Source organism: Cornus florida, unplaced genomic scaffold, assembly GCF_030987335.1.
Source record: "Cornus florida cultivar Cherokee Brave unplaced genomic scaffold, ASM3098733v1 CherokeeBrave_3.0.0_Hap2_Chr08, whole genome shotgun sequence".
In the NCBI taxonomy this organism is placed as follows: Eukaryota; Viridiplantae; Streptophyta; class Magnoliopsida; order Cornales; family Cornaceae; genus Cornus; species Cornus florida.
In genome coordinates this window covers 86,462,952-86,471,128 of record NW_026775578.1, presented here as the reverse complement: position 1 = coordinate 86,471,128, position 8,177 = coordinate 86,462,952, and positions in this window count along the sequence as shown.

The following is an 8,177-nucleotide window of genomic DNA, read 5'->3' as shown; positions in this document are numbered from 1 at the left end:
CTAATTACTCCATGGATTTAATTGTGTTTTGGAAGTTGTTTCTATGTTTAAATCATAGACTTGGACTTGTTGTATATTTACTTGCTTACATTTTGAGCATTTGATAACATAGTTATTATATTTATATTCATGATAATATGTTTTCCTTATTGAATATATGTAACACCCCCACATTTCCCACGCATAAGTTGATCAGGCTTATACACGAAAAACGAGGGATATCAAAAACAATTGGCAATATACAAGCATGGAATACAAAATGATGGAAATAAAAGAATTTAGACAGGAAAGAAACATTAAATAATACAACATCCATCCATCCTTTATTTGATACAGTACTTCATTACAACTTGGAAATCCTACGTCAGGGATCCCTAAATATAACCCTGAGAGTTCAACGTCAAAAGTAGATAAAAACTGAAACTGAAATTGTAATACCCCGTAATTTTAAAGAATGTATTTAAATTAATTTTGTGTTAGGTTAATTAATTTTATTTATTTGTGCATACTACATTATTATATTATGTTCATTTAATTGTGCATGTAAAGTGATTGTGTATGTTAAAATAGTAAATTTATTTATGCATGTATTATTAATAATAATTTTATTTGTTGGTTATGCTTATATTAATCATTATTAGTTAATTAAAGTATTATATTTGTGTTATATAGTATTATGATGATATAATGTATTATTTTGTAATAATAATAATTATATTAGTTTAATAATAATTATATTAGTTTAATAATAATAATAATAATAATAATATAATAATAATAATAATTATTATAAAAGTTTATTAATAATAATATTAGTAATAATAATAATAATATTTATAATAATAATAATAGTATTAAACCAAAGTCATGATGAAATTAGAGATTAGGATAGGATTGCATCAATGGTTATGGTTGGAATTAAAGCCATATAGGTAGGAATATGAGAAATGGGTGAGAAGTTATTATAAATTAGATATTTGTAATATTTATATTATATATTTTGTCTATAAATTAACTAGCTTGCCTTAGAAAAAAAAATAAAGGGAGTTAGAAGCAAAGTATAAATTCTAGAGAGCTATTTTATAAGAGTGAAAGGAAAAGAGAAAGAGAAAGAAGCTTGGACCGGTGTAGGCAATTTTACCCGACTACGCGCAGACCGGCGGATTTATTTTAAATCCAAAAAGGCAAGTTATTATCTACTTTTCCCCTTTGAATTAATAAATTAATTGTTTAGCTTATTTTTATGCATAGAGCCAAGGTTTGGGGGTTAATAAATTATTAATTTTATTTTATTAAATTAATGGAATTTTAATTATATAGGATGGTATATATTTATTTAATGTCCTATGAAATTAATAATGGCTAAAAATAATTAAATAAGACTTTAGGGATTTTTCTAGAATTTTCTAGATTTTTCCGGGCATTTTCTGCAATTTCCGGCGACCTTCCGGCGAGTTTTCCGGTCGCCGGCAGTGGGGGAGACGACCGGAGTGATCCGGTGCGACGCGGCACACCATAGGAGGGTGTACGCGCGCATCCTGGCCATTAGTGGAGTCTGATTGATCCGGTGCATCGCGGTCCATGATACCGCGGTACACCCGGATCTGTGGGCGTTGGATGGAGGGAAGATAGGGTGAGATGATCCGGTGTGACGCGAGTACGGAATCCGGATGCAGCCAACCAACCAGGAAGTGACACGTCAGCAAGGCACCCTTAGTGCGCGCGTGGCAGCGCGTGCGCGCGCGTGGGAGCGCGTGGCTGATGCCAGACGCGCGTGGAGGCGCGTGGGAGAGTGGGGAAGGTTGGGCTGCGCGTGGGGAGGCTCTGGGAGGCGCGTGAGGGCGCGTGTGGGGTCCCTACAGCTGCTGGAAATTACCAGAATACCCCTAGGGCCTGTTTTGTAAATTCCAGAACCTTAAACTTGGATTTTTAGGTACTGTGTTGGTAATTACGGGTTTAACGGGCCACGAAATTATTATTTTAACACCCGTTACTCATTTTTATGGCCGATTAATCTTTTCTAAGCATTTATTGGCTCGTTCGCAGTACGGATACTAATGTGATTTATTTAACGACATTGTTAAATATAAATAGTGTTATTATCGTATTTAATGGTATCAAACATTACTGTTAAATTAAATAAGGCCATGGTTTTAGTCAGATAAATTATCCATGATATCTTATAGGATGTTTATACTGTTAATTGATATATAAACCATGATTATTATGCTGTGTGCATTTCAGGGAATAAATGGACTGTTTATTATGTCGCATTTATATTATATGGATGTGTTGCCATATAGAACCATGTGAGCTGACTAATAAGTTTAGACTCATTTATACCTTATGCATTCGTTGCGATAGACAGATGTGTGGCTGTCGGGGTATGTGGTTTAATATTATTGGCATGTGTTGCCTAATTGACATACTCGGTATATTTATTAATATTATTGGCATGTGTTGCCTAAATTGACATTCTCGGTACATTTATTAATATTGTTGGCATGTGTTGCCTAATTTATATGCTCAGTATATTCATCAGTACTTTGCGAGGTGTTATCACTGTGTAGTTCGTTATAGTCTGTGTTGTCAGTACCGTGCACCATGTATAATAGCTGATTTCCCGGGTAGGGAAAGGCGACACTTGACCACCTAGTGTGAGTCTAAGTGATCTCCGTCTATTCTGGTTGAGGTCATGTTATACATCGGATAGTTCCCGTAGGATGTATACAGATATAGTACTCATCCGATTCATAATGATTAATTTATTTGATTCTCTGATTTGGGTCATAGTAGAGAGGACTTGCTCGTGGGGTTGACCCACCATTGTTGTTATTTCAGGATACGGTCAGTATCCGTTTCAAGGCTGAGGTTAGCAGTGTGGGACCATCATCCGAACTCATCTACTCCTACGATCCAGTGCAGGGTAGAAGTTTTATGTAGTATTTCAGTTTCAGTTTTTATCTACTTTTGACGTTGAACTCTCAGGGTTATATTTAGGGATCCCTGACGTAGGATTTCCAAGTTGTAATGAAGTACTGTATCAAATAAAGGATGGATGGATGTTGTATTATTTAATGTTTCTTTCCTGTCTAAATTCTTTTATTTCCATCATTTTGTATTCCATGCTTGTATATTGCCAATTGTTTTTGATATCCCTCGTTTTTCGTGTATAAGCCTGATCAACTTATGCGTGGGAAATGTGGGGGTGTTACAGTTGGTATCAGAGCATTCCAGGTTCGAGTGTCTTAGGGATCTGTGATTACTATACTTCCGCGTTGTGTATTCTGATAATTAGAGCCTAAGTATTAGGGTTCTTTGTATTCTTTTAGTCGGTCCATGATAATGTACTGACGTTAGATTCTTTCTGAATGTAATAGAAGGATGTCTCGGCGTGGGACAAGGAATGCGAACCGTCATCGCAGTATTTCCCCAACTCAAAATGAGAATCAGGAATTTTCTCCTCAAGTTGCTGATATCATTGCACGAGCGGTGGCAGCAGGAGTAGCATCTGCTCTACGAAACCAGCAACCTCCTCCGATAGTACCTGTTCCTGAACCAGTGGCACAGCCAATGTCATGGGACAAAGTTCGTCACTCGTTCATCCGGGGAAATCCACCGACATTTGCGGGGTCCACAGATGTCTTGTTAGCATATCAGTGGAAACAGGAGAGCGAGCGTCATCTTCGGATGGTAATCTGTACCGAAGTGCAGAAACAGATGCTGGCTACGTTTATGCTGATAGGCAATGCATTGCAGTGGTGGGAGTCTATTACTACTGTCGATGAGAGGACCAGATTGACATATGCTGAATTTCAGACTCGCTTTGACGGCAAGTATTTTCCTATGTCAGTAAGATCAGCGATGAAGACCGAATTTCTGGATCTGCAACAGGAAGATCTGACTGTGGCTGAGTATGAACAGAAGTTCATAAATTTGTCATTATTTGCACCAGAGGAGGTCAATACGGAAGAAAAGAAGAGAGACCGCTTTGTGAAGGGGTTGATATGGCCGATTAAAGTGGTGATCTTAGGTAGTCCGGCATATACTACTTATATCCAGGTGGTTAATGCCGCCTTACAGCACTGCCAGATGAGGAGTGATTACCGGAAGTCCAAGGGAGATAAGCGGACTAACCGAGACTACCAGACAGTGGAGAAAGGAAGCGGCAGTGGTGCCAAGTCCAATGATCGGGGCAGATTTCAAGGACATCAACCTTGGAAGAAAAACAAAGGAAACCTAGATGTGCAGAGGGATGGAGTCCCTAATCAGGGTAGACAAGGTGGGATACCTCAGACCGGACAGGAACAGTGGTCGGGAAATCAACAGAGAAGGCAGGCAGGTCCTTTTACGGGACGTTGTTATCACTGTAGAGAGATTGGGCATCCGGCCAAGATGTGTCCCAAAGCTAAGCAGGGACAGTATGGGCAGCCGAGACCTAATCAGCCGTTACCTCTACCGGCCCCACCGATGCCACGTGGGCAAGTTCAGAATTTTCCGGCACTTCCAGCACCACCATTTCCTCCGGGACAACCTCCACAGCAGTTGCACCATGGCAGAGTTTATAACTTCATGCCACATAATACGCAGGCTCCTCAGGCTATTGAGGGTATGTTTTCTATACATGGTAGAACTGCTCGTATACTGTTTGACACTGGTGCATCACATTCTTTTGTGTCTAGATCTTTTGTTATCTTATCTGGTATGACGACTCAGTTATGTGACCAACCTCTTAATATTTATACACCATTGGGAGTTGGCGCAATTTTACGAGAGTATAGCGGTGATATCCTTATAGATATGGGCCGACTTCGATTTCTTGCAAATTTGTTAGTGTTAGATATGTATTCGTATGATGTTATACTTGGGATGGACTGGTTATCTCAGTACCATGCTCAGGTTAACTGTTACGAAAAGTCTATTGGATTTTCTATACCAGGACAGGAGATGTATCTTCTTGTTGTACCACAACCTGATAGAGGGCCTAGCACTTATTTATTCGTTCTTGAGGAGGACTCACAGGAAGCGACTGCGGTATCTCTTGACAGCATCCCGGTAGTACAGGAATTCCAGGATGTATTCCAGGAAATTCCAGGCTTGCCACCGAGTCGAGAGATAGATTTCGTTATTGATTTAGCTCCAGGCACTACGCCTATTGCTAAGGCGCCGTACCGAATGGCACCAGTAGAGATGCGAGAGTTGAAGGATCAAATTCAGCAGCTGCTCAGCCAGGGATTTATTCGTAGGAGTACTTCACCATGGGGAGCACCAGTACTGTTTGTCAAGAAGAAGGATGGATCTCTTCGTCTTTGTATTGATTACAGAGAACTGAACAAGGTCACTATTCGCAACAAGTACCCGTTGCCCAGAATTGATGACCTGTTTGATCAGTTGAAGGGAGCTACTTACTTCTCAAAGATCGATTTGAGGTCTGGTTATCATCAGCTACGAGTCAGAGAACAAGATGTTCCAAAGACAGCATTTCTCACGAGGTACGGATCTTATGAGTTTCGTGTTATGCCTTTCGGTTTAACGAACGCTCCAGCTGTCTTTATGGACTTGATGAATAGAGTATTCAGAGAATACTTAGATCAGTTTGTCATTGTTTTCATTGATGATATTCTGGTTTACTCTAAGTCGGAGAAGGACCATGCCAGACATTTACGCACAGTATTGCAGACACTTCGAGAACATCAGTTGTTTGCGAAGTTTGAGAAGTGTGAATTTTGGCAGAAAGAGGTCAAATTTCTGGGACATGTAGTGTCAGAAGAAGGGTTAGCAGTAGATCCAGCCAAGGTTGCGGCCGTTATGGAGTGGGGACGGCCTACCTCACCGACAGACATTCGCAGTTTTCTGGGATTGGCGGGGTATTATCGCCGGTTCATCCAGGGATTTTCCAAAATTGCGGGTCCACTTACTCATCTGACTAAGAAGAATGTACCATTTGTATGGGATGATTCTTGTCAGGCTGCTTTTGCTGAATTGAAGAGTAAGTTAACTTCTGCACCTGTCTTAGCCACACCTCAGAGTGGAATCGAGTATTTAGTATTTACCGACGCTTCTCTGAAGGGTTTGGGTTGTGTGTTGATGCAAGACGAGCGACCAGTTTCTTATGGGTCTAAGAAGCTTAAGCCTCATGAGCTTAATTACCCGACTCACGACCTAGAGCTCGCCGCAGTGGTTTTTGCCTTGCGTATTTGGAGACATTATCTTTTGGGGGAGACTTTTCGATTGTTTAGCGATCATAAGAGTCTACAGTATTTGTTCACACAGAGGGAACTGAATATGAGACAGCGCAGATGGTTGGAGTTCGTGAAAGACTATCATTTCTCTATTCAGTATCATCCAGGGAAGGCGAATGTTGTAGCAGACGCACTCAGCCGCCGACCCTATGTCAGCCTTTCAGCTTTGTTTACAACAGAGTGGGATGCTTTGAAGACTGTTGATGAGTTAGTAGACGCTTTTATGGCATGTGTGGTAGTAACTCCTTCTATCATTCATCAGGTCATTCAAGCGCAACTCTCAGATCAACAGTGTATTGATCGGGTTTCGGAGTTAGCCTCCGGAGATGTTCCTTTTTATTCTATAGGGACTGATGGAGGATTGAGGTACAAGGGACGTTTAATTGTGCCTTCAGCTGATAATTTGAGAAATGTTGTGATGAGAGAGACACACACTTCTCAGTTCTCTGTACATCCAGGGGGAGACAAGATGTATCAGGACATGAAACGCCAGTTTTGGTGGGCCGGCATGAAAAGAGATATAGCTATCTTTGTCTCTAAATGTAGCACCTGTCAGATGATTAAGATTGATCATCAGAGACCGCCAGGGTCGTTACAGCCACTTCCCATACCAGAGTGGAAATGGGAAAGTATTTCCATGGACTTTATAGAGGGATTACCTACTTCACAGCACAATCACAACTCTATTTGGGTCATTGTTGATAGATTGACCAAGTCCGCTCACTTTCTGCCTGTTCGTTCAAACTTTACGTCAGAACAGTATGCTAAGCTGTATATTGCAGAAATGGTGAAACTTCATGGTGTACCATTGTCCATCGTATCAGATAGAGATCCGAAGTTTGTATCAGGATTTTGGAGGAGCTTTCAGCAGGCTTTGGGTACAGAACTATATCTTAGCACTGCTTATCATCCTCAAACAGATGGACAGACTGAGCGAGTTAATCAGATTTTAGAAGACATGTTGCGGGCATGTGTTCTTGATTTTAAGGGCAATTGGGAGGAATATTTGCCGCTTTCAGAGTTTGCTTATAACAATAGTTATCAGAAAACTATTGGTATGGCACCATTTGAGGCTTTGTACGGCAGACCGTGTAGGTCTCCTGTCTGTTGGCTTGGAGTTGGTGAGAACAACTTTCTGGGTCCTGAATTTATTAAGGACACGTCAGAAAAGATCGCTATTATTAGCGATCGGATGCGTACAGCTCAAAGCAGACAGAAAAGTTATGCTAACCGTCGAACTCGTGCTTTGGAGTTTAAGGTTGGTGATCAGGTTTTGCTTAAGGTTTCTCCTATGAAGGGAGTAATGCGGTTTGGGTCAAAGGGTAAGTTATCGCCTCGTTTTGTGGGTCCTTTTATGATTACAGATCGGATTGGGGCAGTAGCTTATCGTCTGGCTCTACCAGATAATCTTCATAGGGTACATAATGTTTTTCATGTATCTATGCTGCGAAAATTTCTACGGGATGAAGATCGATACCAACACATTGATGTGGGTGAGATTGAGTTGCAACCCGATGCAACCTATTTGGAACAACCTTACTGTATTCTCGATCGTAGGAATCAGATACTGCGCACGAAGACTATTCCATTAGTACGTGTACAGTGGAGCCATCATAGTGCTACAGAGTCTACTTGGGAACGGGAAGATATTATCCGGGCCAAGTATCCAGAACTTTTTAAGACAGGTATGTAGTGAATTTCGGGGACGAAATTCCTTTATTAGGGGGGGAGAATGTAATACCCCGTAATTTTAAAGAATGTATTTAAATTAATTTTGTGTTAGGTTAATTAATTTTATTTATTTGTGCATACTACATTATTATATTATGTTCATTTAATTGTGCATGTAAAGTGATTGTGTATGTTAAAATAGTAAATTTATTTATGCATGTATTATTAATAATAATTTTATTTGTTGGTTATGCTTATATTAAT